Source organism: Lynx canadensis, chromosome B1, assembly GCF_007474595.2.
Source record: "Lynx canadensis isolate LIC74 chromosome B1, mLynCan4.pri.v2, whole genome shotgun sequence".
Classification (NCBI taxonomy): Eukaryota; Metazoa; Chordata; class Mammalia; order Carnivora; family Felidae; genus Lynx; species Lynx canadensis.
Genome location: NC_044306.2, coordinates 190625193 through 190635982, shown reverse-complemented (window position 1 = coordinate 190635982; position 10790 = coordinate 190625193).

Below are 10790 nucleotides of genomic sequence, written 5' to 3'. Positions count from 1 at the left end.
TGAACTAAAGACCTGGTAAGTCCAGTCAATCAATTCATTCCTTCACTCAGTCCGATAGCCAGTCAGCTGTATTTCTGCAGAACTATGGTGTATATTGTACCCAACCATCTTTTCTGATGTGATACAAATAGAAATGGAAGTTTACAATAATGGCTTGTATTGTTGAGGATGAAATTAAAGTGGCACCCTCAAACACTGACAGTGGAAATCATCATTATGATTCTTGATTCCCCTACATCTCCTCCAACCTTAGTGACTGGTCAAGCCAATTATGATAATTCAACTTCCCTTATAGAGGTTGGCGGGGAATAAGCATGTGGTCAATGACTTGTGAAGTCTGTAAAGGATCCTGTGAAGGTTTCCTTGTTGGTATGAAGGAGTCAGTGAGCCTTACTCTGTCAAGATGAAATACTTGAAGCTGTTATGGACACCGCCACCTGCATGACTATGATACCAACACCGAGAAACTTAACAGATGGAAAGAAAATGGTTCCTTAATGATTTTGATCCTTCTTGTCAGGCACTTTTAGAGACTGCCCTACCTTTGAGATTTCTAATTTTTTTTTCTTATGTAAGCCACTTTGAAATGGTACTTTACTTGCAAATTGAAATGTCATAAATGAAATGGCGTAGTTTGGTATTCTTTCTGTGCAAAATAACTTGTCTATGTATGAGGAACCCTAACGTGCTTGTATATACTTCAGCATGCTTAGGTGTCATTCAGTGGATTTTTTTCTGACTAAATCGTCAAAAAAAAGCCTATCAAGTTTTAAATATAGAGGCTTGCCATTGTCTTTTACAAGAGTTAAATTTTGAAGCAACATAAATGCCCAAAAATGGAAAAATAGTCAAATGAAGCATATGATCCTACAGATATTCATCAAAAATTATGTATTCAGAGAATATTCAGTGCTGTAGGAGAATATTTCTGTTATCTTATCAAGTGAACATAAAAACAGTAAGTACACTGAATATGATATGATATGCTAATACTAAAACGAACTATCATCTAGTTTCTATAGAGTTCTGGCCACTTGCCAGGCACAGGGCTGTGACTTAAAGCGGATCATTGACCATAAGTTTCCCAGCAAAACTAAACAGTAGGTGCTCTCATCATTTTAGCGTTATAGACAGGCAAACAGGTTTTGGAGATTATACAATTTGTCAAAGATCTTGCAGGCACTTAGTAGTGAACTGGACTTCGAACCCTGAGAATTATCTTTCAGTAATATATTTAGGATATATTGATATAAGATATTAATAGTTATTACTATATTAATATAGTCTAACTATGTACTTAGGATAAATAGGGTCTAGCTCATGTCCAAATCTGAATTCACCTGTTGTGTGGCCAGCTTTCCTGGTCTTTGGATATGTCCCTGGGACTCTGAGATGTTCCTAAGGTCATATTTCTCTTCACTGTGGACCATCACCTTCCATCACCAATGCCAGATAATAGTAAGGCATCACTTCCTATCTCATTTAAATCTCTTACTTCCCACAGTTTCATTGATACAAGGCTGTTGTGAATAGAGGACTTCTAATAAAATGTTGGCATAAACTGGAAAATATAGAGACACCATAGAGACATACAATTATATTTTAAAATGAAACATTTCTCTTCTTCAGAGTCCCTGCCATGGGGAATTCCCCACTAGCTGCCTCTTTCCCTCTCACTGGGCATCCTGCCATGTTTCTAGGGTTCTTCTTCTCTCCACCTCCTGTCTCTCCAGCTGTCAGATTCCAACCAAATCTAAGTTGCTATTAGCTTTCTTTTTTCTTTTAATTTTTTAATGTTTATTTATTTCTGAGAGAGAGAGAGAGACAGAGACAGAGATTGAGCACAAGAAGGGGAGGGGCAGAGAGAGAGGGAGACAGAATCTGAAACAGGCTCCAGGCTCTGAGCTGTCAGCACAGAGCCTGTCGCAGGGCTCGAACCCACAATCCATGCATTATGACCAGAGCCGAAATCGGGCGCTTAATCCACTGAGCCACCCAGGCTGCCCTAAATTGCTACCAGCTTTCTATGCAAAGCATCACAAGCTATGTCCTGGGTGCATTTTTGCATATCCCAAACTTCTTAAGGTACTGTTGTATTTCTTTTTTTTTTTTTTTTAATTTTTTTTTCAACGTTTATTTATTTATTTTTTTTTTGGGACAGAGAGAGACAGAGTATGAACGGGGGAGGGGCAGAGAGAGAGGGAGACACAGAATCGGAAACAGGCTCCAGGCTCCGAGCCATCAGCCCAGAGCCCGACGCGGGGCTCGAACTCACGGACCGCGAGATCGTGACCTGGCTGAAGTCGGACGCTTTAACCGACTGGGCCACCCAGGCGCCCCGGTACTGTTGTATTTCTTAAGAGGAAGAGGACATCATCTTCTGTTATCAGCATTTAGACTACCAGATCCTACAGAAGCTTGCAATCTTTACCATAAGATGATTCTACGTGATACATTTGGGGCAGAACTGTTAAAAAACAGACATCTTGTTTTTTACTTGCAGATTTTCTAAATTTCCAAAATAAAGGTTTATTTTTGAACTTAAAAACAAGCTTTATTTACTTTAATAACTAAAGCCGATTAATTTTATTATAATTTTTTTCTTTTAATAATACTTTACTAAAGAGAATTTAATTATTGTCCTATATCTGTACTTACACACAACATAGGTGAATTCATTTATCTTTTTGATCTCAGCTTCTCCCCTATAAAAAAGGGTCTTTCTCTATCTTTTCCATACTTTCTCCTTGCTCATCCACCTTTCAGGTTTCTCCTGCTGATCAGGAAGCCCCATAATGAAGCCTCTTACAATCCAGAACAGCCACAGCCATATCCTATCTCCAGAAATTTCCTAGTAGTCACACTCAAATCTTATTAATAAGATTGGCATAGGGTCACCTTGGTGGCTTAGTAGGTTAAGTGTCCAACTTTGGCTCAGGTCATGATCTCACAGTTTGTGGGTTCAAGTCCCACGTCGGGCTCTGTGCTGGCAGCTCAGAGCCAGGATCTTGCTTTGGACTCTGTGTCTTCATCTCTCTCTGTCCCTCCCCCGTTGTACTTTGTCTCTCTCTCTCTCTTTCTCAAAAATAAACATTAAAAAAATTTTAAAAATATAATTGCCATATAACTTATCATTCATATTAAGATGATTTTGAGAACATAAATCGATGCTATAAATAATTACACTTCATAAACCAAGACTGTCCAGGTAACTGGAGACCTATGATCAACCTTTATTAGGTGAAGTTCGTTGAAGATGTTGCCCATGTGTTGGGTACACTGTGCTGTGTTGGGTGCATCCCTTGTTCTCACAAGAACCTTCCAAAGGAGGGTTACCATCATTTCATAATTGCCTGGTTGACAAAAGAGAAATACAGGGACAGAGGAATCTTTTAGTATCTGTCATGTAACCTTTTGGCAGTTGTTGACTTTGTCCAACTAAGCCAGTTCTTCAAAGGCAAAATTAATCCCACCTTATCCATTTTTATCTACTGGAGTAAAATACCTGGCCTCTATTTTCTAATGATATCAGTGTCTTTGATCTAAAGCCTTCTATTCTGATTCATATTTAATATCTGTTTCGGAAGCTTCTTTTTAAATGCATATTCAATATTCAAGTTACTCAAGTACAAGTAGCACATAAAAATCTTATTTTTATGCTTATACACTAATTCTTTGTTTCTCGTATTTGATTCCTTGAAAAGGAGAATGAGGAAAGCAGAAATTTGCTTCATTCTTTCCTGGGATTTATAGTTTATAAAAAGAGTTCGTTGCTGTTGACAAATTCTTTAAGATATCCACTACTCATCACTACAACAGCGGGAAGTGGCTTGTATTCATCAACAGAAATAACTTTGGTCCAAATAGAAGAATCTGAGGGGCTCACAGTGGCTTTACTTGTTTTCTTAAGCTTTTCCATTTTGTATTTCAATTAATTTTCCCTCTGACAAAAATCTCACAAGGAAACAGAATAGGAAGGCCATTTTATTTAAACAAAACTATCTAGGAAAAGAAAAAAAAAAGTACAGATAAAAAAGTAGGCAGACCTTATACTTAATTGATATTTTTAAAATGCAGTATGCTTCAACTAAAGCAGAAAAATACCCATCGGCAGTAGAAACAACCTGATATTAAGAATCCCAGAATAAAAGGACACATATATACACACTTATATACACATATATACAGTCACCAAATATAGGCTGAGCACAATTTTAGCTTAAAGAAGACTAATGTTTTCGCCTTATCCATACACACACATATGTAAACACATCAATTATTTAATATGTATTCATTAAGTGCCTACTCTTACTATGCACTATGAGTGGTTCTAGGGATTCAAAAATATATAAAAGCTAGTCTTGCACTCTAAGAATTTAACTTTAAGTGGAAGATACAGATACAACAGTCTATTTTAATCCACTTACGATTAAATTTTTGGTTTATAGAAGAACCTTTTAAAAGAAAGAATTTAACCCTGTCTTATTTAAACTGAACCCCAAGGAAAAAATTGGCAATTTTATTGCAAGCATACAAAAGCATTTTGAAAATGTATTCTTTAATTCTTTAAAATACATTTTATCTTGTTTATTACCCCCTGGGAACTTCTATCAGGCTTTAGAAGATGTGTGAAAAAAACACTTAGGAGCAAGTAGACCAGAAATATTAAAGCATTAAGGAGTTCACCTAAATTAAATATTTATGCAGGAGCAATATAATCTAAATTTAGTATATGCCAAGAAAATGTAAGTAGTTAATATGAAATTATGAACAAAAGTCCTGCAGTTCTACCAGTCTGTGAAATTGAATGATGCAAAATAATAGAAATGTTGGCAGTTTTAGTAATATTCATTAAATCTACAGTATCTTGTGATGCATGTTGCTATAGGCTTTTATATATTTTAGGCAGGCATCTTTTTCTTAATGCCAATTTATTTACTTATTTGAGGCAGGAGGCAGAGAGAGAAGGACAGAGGATCCAGAGCAGGTTCTGTGCTGACAGCAGTGAGCCCGATACGGGGCTTGAACTCACGAACCATGAGATCATGACCTGAAGCAAAGTCAGACACTTAACCCACTGAGCCACCCAGGCGCCCCTAAGCAGGCATCTTACTTACTGAAAACTGAAAAAAAAAATTCTGAGTAACATTTTACACCATTTTAAAATGTAAAAAGCACCTTCACTGATGAATGAAAAAGGAAATTTACAGTTCCATATGTCTGAAAAAATGTATCCAAAGTTCTTTGGACTTCTTTGGATTTTTAGGAAGTTATTCTATAACAACAATTGATTATCTAAGGAAGGAATTAAGAGAGTCTCTTTTTAAAATTTGTGGGGGCGCCTGGGTGGCGCAGTCGGTTAAGCGTCCGACTTCAGCCAGGTCACGATCTTGCGGTCTGTGAGTTCGAGCCCCGCGTCGGGCTCTGGGCTGATGGCTCAGAGCCTGGAGCCTGTTTCCGATTCTGTGTCTCCCTCTCTCTCTGCCCCTCCCCCGTTCATGCTCTGTCTCTCTCTGTCCCAAAAATAAATAAACGTTGAAAAAAAAAATTTAAAAAAAAAATAAAAAAATAAAAAAAAAAATTTGTGAAAACTGAGAATCTGCCATCTTGAGTTAAGAATTGTATGGCTTTTTTTTCTCTTCCAATATTAGCAGCGGCTACCATCTCCCCACATAACCGTGGTTGAATTTGAATCAAGGGGCTGGTTGCTGAATCAACAGCAAAGATGAGTGAGTGACATTGCCCATTACATTACACAAAGTCCTTTCTAGGCCCCAGAAAGAAATTTCCTTCTGATCTTAATCATTGTTCCCCTTAACAACGTGTTTGGTTTTGTTTAATAGTTATTTTGAAATCTGTCCCTAAGATTCCCTGTATGCCGTAGCTGTCAGAAAGTTTAGATATAACTTTATGGCCTACTCTAAGGAATTGCCATAGGGATGCAGACAGGGTTTCATTGCCCAAGGGGTTATAATTTGTCTTATAAATGCATTGTTTTGGTTTGTTTTTTGTTTTATCAGATGATCAGAATGTTTACAATATATACACAGAGGAACACACACACGCGCGCACACAATTCTAGCAACAGTAGAACCATATTCTAGCCACACATGACTAGACTCAGTTTTTATTAAAGTAGATAAATGACCAAAGTCCCCACTCCCCACATTACCTTATATTGGCTCATGTCACTCATTTACATCATTTGCTTGCTTCCCACTAATTATTTGTTTTATGCCCTTTGCTTTTTGTCATATATTTTCCTTATTTCTGCCTCAATATCATGTTATTTCTCTTGTTTATTTTCTTTTTTCCTTCTCACTTTATCTAATCTATGTTTCCCCAGGTTTCAGAGGTTTTCAATCCTAGTAAAAGTTGAGGTATGAATAAAGGAAACACATGCTAATTAAGTTTGACTTACTGTATTAACTGGTTAAGTATTTCCATGTCTCTTCCTCTTCTCATATTATATTGTATATTTTCTTTGTTTTATTTTTTTTAGCTACTTCCAATCTATTCTAAAATGAGTTAGGGGCTGTTTTAGAACCAATCTTAACTTTTTAAAAATCAAACTTTTACCAATGTTATCTTCAAATATATCCACAAGATCCAATAGAGAAGCAAGGCTGTTTGGCTGAAACGTGGTCAAATTCATGAATGTGAGGGTTAATTTTGTGTCAACCTGTGTAGGCCATGGGTTGCCCCCATGTTCTGTCAAATATATTCTGAGTATACCTGTGACAGTGTTTTGGATGAGATTAACATTTAAATTGGCAGACTTTGAATAAAGCAGATTGCTCTAGTAATGTGGGTGGGCCTCATCCAATAAGTTGAGGACTTGAAAAGAACAAAAATGTCAGCCTCCCTAAGCAAGAGGGAAATAACTCCCCAGTATCCCCACTTCCCTTGGATTTCATCTGAAGTTTTGGGTCATCCTGGTTTTACAGCAGACCACCTTCAGACTGCAATTAACTGTTACACTCATGCATTTGTCTGTTTCTGTGAACACGTTTTAACCCAACAGGCTCACTTACCTGTGGCTTCCCTTGGGTCTCCAGCCTGCGGGCAAATCCTGCAGATTTTGGACTTGCCCATCTCCATAATCACATGGCCCAATTCCTTATAATAAGTTTCTTTCCATATATGCATTTGTGGAAATTCACAAACACACACACACACACACGCACACACACATCCTATTAAATCTGTTTCCCTGGAGAACCTTGACTAAAATAATGAATTTATATTTTCTTATTTAACTAAATTGCCAGATTACACAAAAAACATCTGGCTATGACAAGAATTTATAAGTGAAGTATGTTTTTAACTTCCTTGAAGTCTGACGTGGGTGCTACTGGCTTTCTTTTTGAGCACCTAATGCTTGCTGTGTTTTACACTTTTTAAAACAAAAGCTGCTATTTATTGAGTCCTGCCTATGTACTATAAGTAACTAAGTAACTATAGTACCAGTTACTTACCTGTCTTAGTCCATTCAGATTCCTATAACAAAAAGTGCTATAGACTGGGTAGCCTAAAACACAAATACTTCTCACAGTTCCAGAGAGTAGAAAGTACAAGATCAAGGTATTGGCAGATTTGGAGTCTTGTGAAAGCTCACTTCCAGTTTCATAGACAGCCTCCTTCTCACTGTGTCTTCACATGGTGGAAGAGGCAAGCTCTCTGGGATCTCTTTCATCAGAGCATGAATCCAGTTCATGAGATACACGAATTCATGATGGAATTCATCAATTCATGGTGAATCCCATTTCATCCACCCTCATGGTCTAATTACCTCCCAAAGGCCCCACCTCCTAATAACATGACACTGGGAATTAGGATTTCAACATATGAATATTGCAGGGGATGCAAATATTTAATCCACAACATTAACATATATTATTTCATTTCATCCATTCAACAACACTTGAAGTTTTGTATTAACTTCCTTTTAAGGATGAGTCAGCAGAGATTAGAGAAGCTAAGTAGCTTGCCCAAGGCCACATGGATAGGAAATGGTTCACTCAAGATTGACCTCAAGTTGAATTATTTCAAGGAACATGTCCTTTTTTTACTCTTCCAAATAAGTTATTCTGTGAACAGGAAGGTTCTTGTGCAAAAGAGCTGGTAAGACATGGCACATCTAAGCCTACTACCAAAGACTAGAAACTTCCAAAGTTGGCTGCTGTTATGATGAAATTCTAGTAGAAACAGAGTTGGGGGGGGAGAGTAGAATAGGCCAAAGACAAAAGGAATTTTTATTTCTTTTCAAAAGAAAAAAGAAAAAAAAGAAATCCACGGGGTGCCTGGGTGGTTCAGTCAGGTGAGCATCCAACTCTTGATTTCAGCTCAGGTCATGATCCCAGGATTGTGGGATTGAGCCCCACACTGGGCTCCACTCTGAGTGTGGAGCTTGCTTAAGATTCTCCCTCTCCAGGGGCACCTCAGTGGCTCAGTCGGTTAAGCGTCTGACTTCAGCTCAGGTCATGATCTCATGGTTCGTGAGTTCAAGCCCCACATTGAACTGTGTGCTGACAGCTCAGAGCATGGAGCCTGCTTCGGAATTCTGTGTCTCCCTCTCTCTCTATGTCCCTCCTGACTTGTGCTCTCTCTCACTCTCTCTAAAATAAATAAATGAACATTAAAAAATCCTCCCCCTCGCTCTGCCCCTCTCTGCCACTCCCACTCTTTCTCTCTCACTAAAATATAAAATAAGTTAAAATTCACTCATTTGACACATATGACTTAACATGATCTACTTTTAAATGACAACAGCTCCTTTAATTAAACCTAAATTTGCCAATTTATCCCAACTTGGTATGAATTCTTCGTGTTTCCCCTTTCCACTCCTGTTAGTTGCTACATTTTTACATTTCAGTCATAGCAGCATATTTTCTGGCCCTGGAAAATACCCTCCTTCAGGGTCCTATTTTTTGTTCCCTCACTCATTAGGTATACCCCTGGATTATTTCATGCTTGGCTCCTCCTTCTTCAGGACCCATCTTAAATATTACTTCAAGAGTAGCTTTCCTTAAGGGGCTGCCTAAGGTAGATTCCTTCTCCCAATTATTTCCTGTCCTATAGTTCTGTTTAATTTCATTATGATATTTATCACACTTTGAAATAGTTCATTTGAAAATTAACTTATTTTCATAGTGTGGGCTTCTTGTCTTTAGTAGCTCTGTGTTGCATTTGTTTTTTGTTTTGTTGTTGTTGTTGTTTTGTATTTACCTGTTCTTTACTTTTCTGTTAATCATATCAGCATTCTTAAAAGTAAATATCCCTCACCTTTTTTTCTTTCTTTTTAATAATCTTATTTGGATCTTCTATTACATATTAGCCAAGAGGGTTGCATATAATCCAGCTCAATTAGAATTCATCTTGCTGGGATAGAAAATTTCCATTATATATACACATATATGTGTATATATATCCTATAAGCAGCCATAATTTCTGTACTAATTCCTTAGTTGTTTCATTGTTGTTTAATTTTTTAAATTTTTTTAATGTTTATTTATTATTGAGAGACAGAGAGATACAGAGCCTGAGCAGGAGAGGGGTAAAAAGAGGGAAGACACAGAATCTGAAGTAGGCTCCAGTAGGCTCTGAGCTGTCAGCATAGAGCCTGATGCAGAGCTAGAACTCACGAACTGTGAGATCATGACCTGAGCCGAAGTCAGTTGCCCAACCAACTGAGCCACCCAGGCACCCCGTTGTTTAATTTTAATTTAACCCATATTCTTTCAATATGTTATTTTAATTTTTGGCATGAGCTAAACAAAGTCGGCATCTGTGGTTGTAATGCTCTGCCTCTGCATATCAAAATGCAAACTCCATGAGGAAAGACACCCTGTTTTACTCATTAAACATCTGGAAAATAATCTGATAGGCAATGGGCTTCTAATATTTTTTTAATAATGAATGGATGAATGGATGGACGGATGGATGGATGAATTCTACTAAGTTCCTGAAAAAGGGACTTTTCAGGAACTTTTCCTTTAAAGCTGGGGCAATCTGACCCAAGACAGATGTATGTCTCTAGCTTTAACTCTTCTACAATGAGTTTGTTCCTATCACATATAATTGTTTCCTCCCCAAAAGATTGTGAAACCTTCTGACTGTATTCTGTGGTTCTCACTGTCACCTCCTGTAGTTGACATGTTCTAATATACTGTGAGAATCAATACCAGACTCAACCAGACAAATTACTTAGCTGTATTACCTTAACAAGTTGAGAAAGCCGTTTTTAAGTCTGTTACCTTCTCTGCAAAGTAGAGATAATGATACTTCTTGTCTCATGTTTAATGCCATGAGTTCACCAAACCATGTTTCATTTTCTTTCCAGGCACCCACCAAGGCTCCTTTTTCCAGGCTTTGACAGTGAGTCCGAGATAATGTGACTATTGTTGGAACTAGTGCATGCCACTTTCAAGCCTGGTGTCTAAAATTTTAGGTTTAGTGCTATACAAGCACCCTTTCCCCTGGTCTGTTGGCCATATGCCATCCAGTGGAGAATGCAAAAGACCCAACAGAAGGTCAAGGGAAATGAGTCTGGATGGCCTCCGAATTACTGTATTTTACCTAGATGTGAGCAAGCAATAAAACTGTGTTTAATTAAGTTATTAAGATTTTGACTTTATAAAAAAATTACAGCATATAACCTAACTTGACTAAGTAGACCTATAATTACAAGAGTCCTTATGAAAATTACTAACGATAAAACTCAGTACAGAGCCTGTCTTATAAGGAAAATTCATAAATGTTATTCGTTTATTTTCCCTCATTCATTTTTA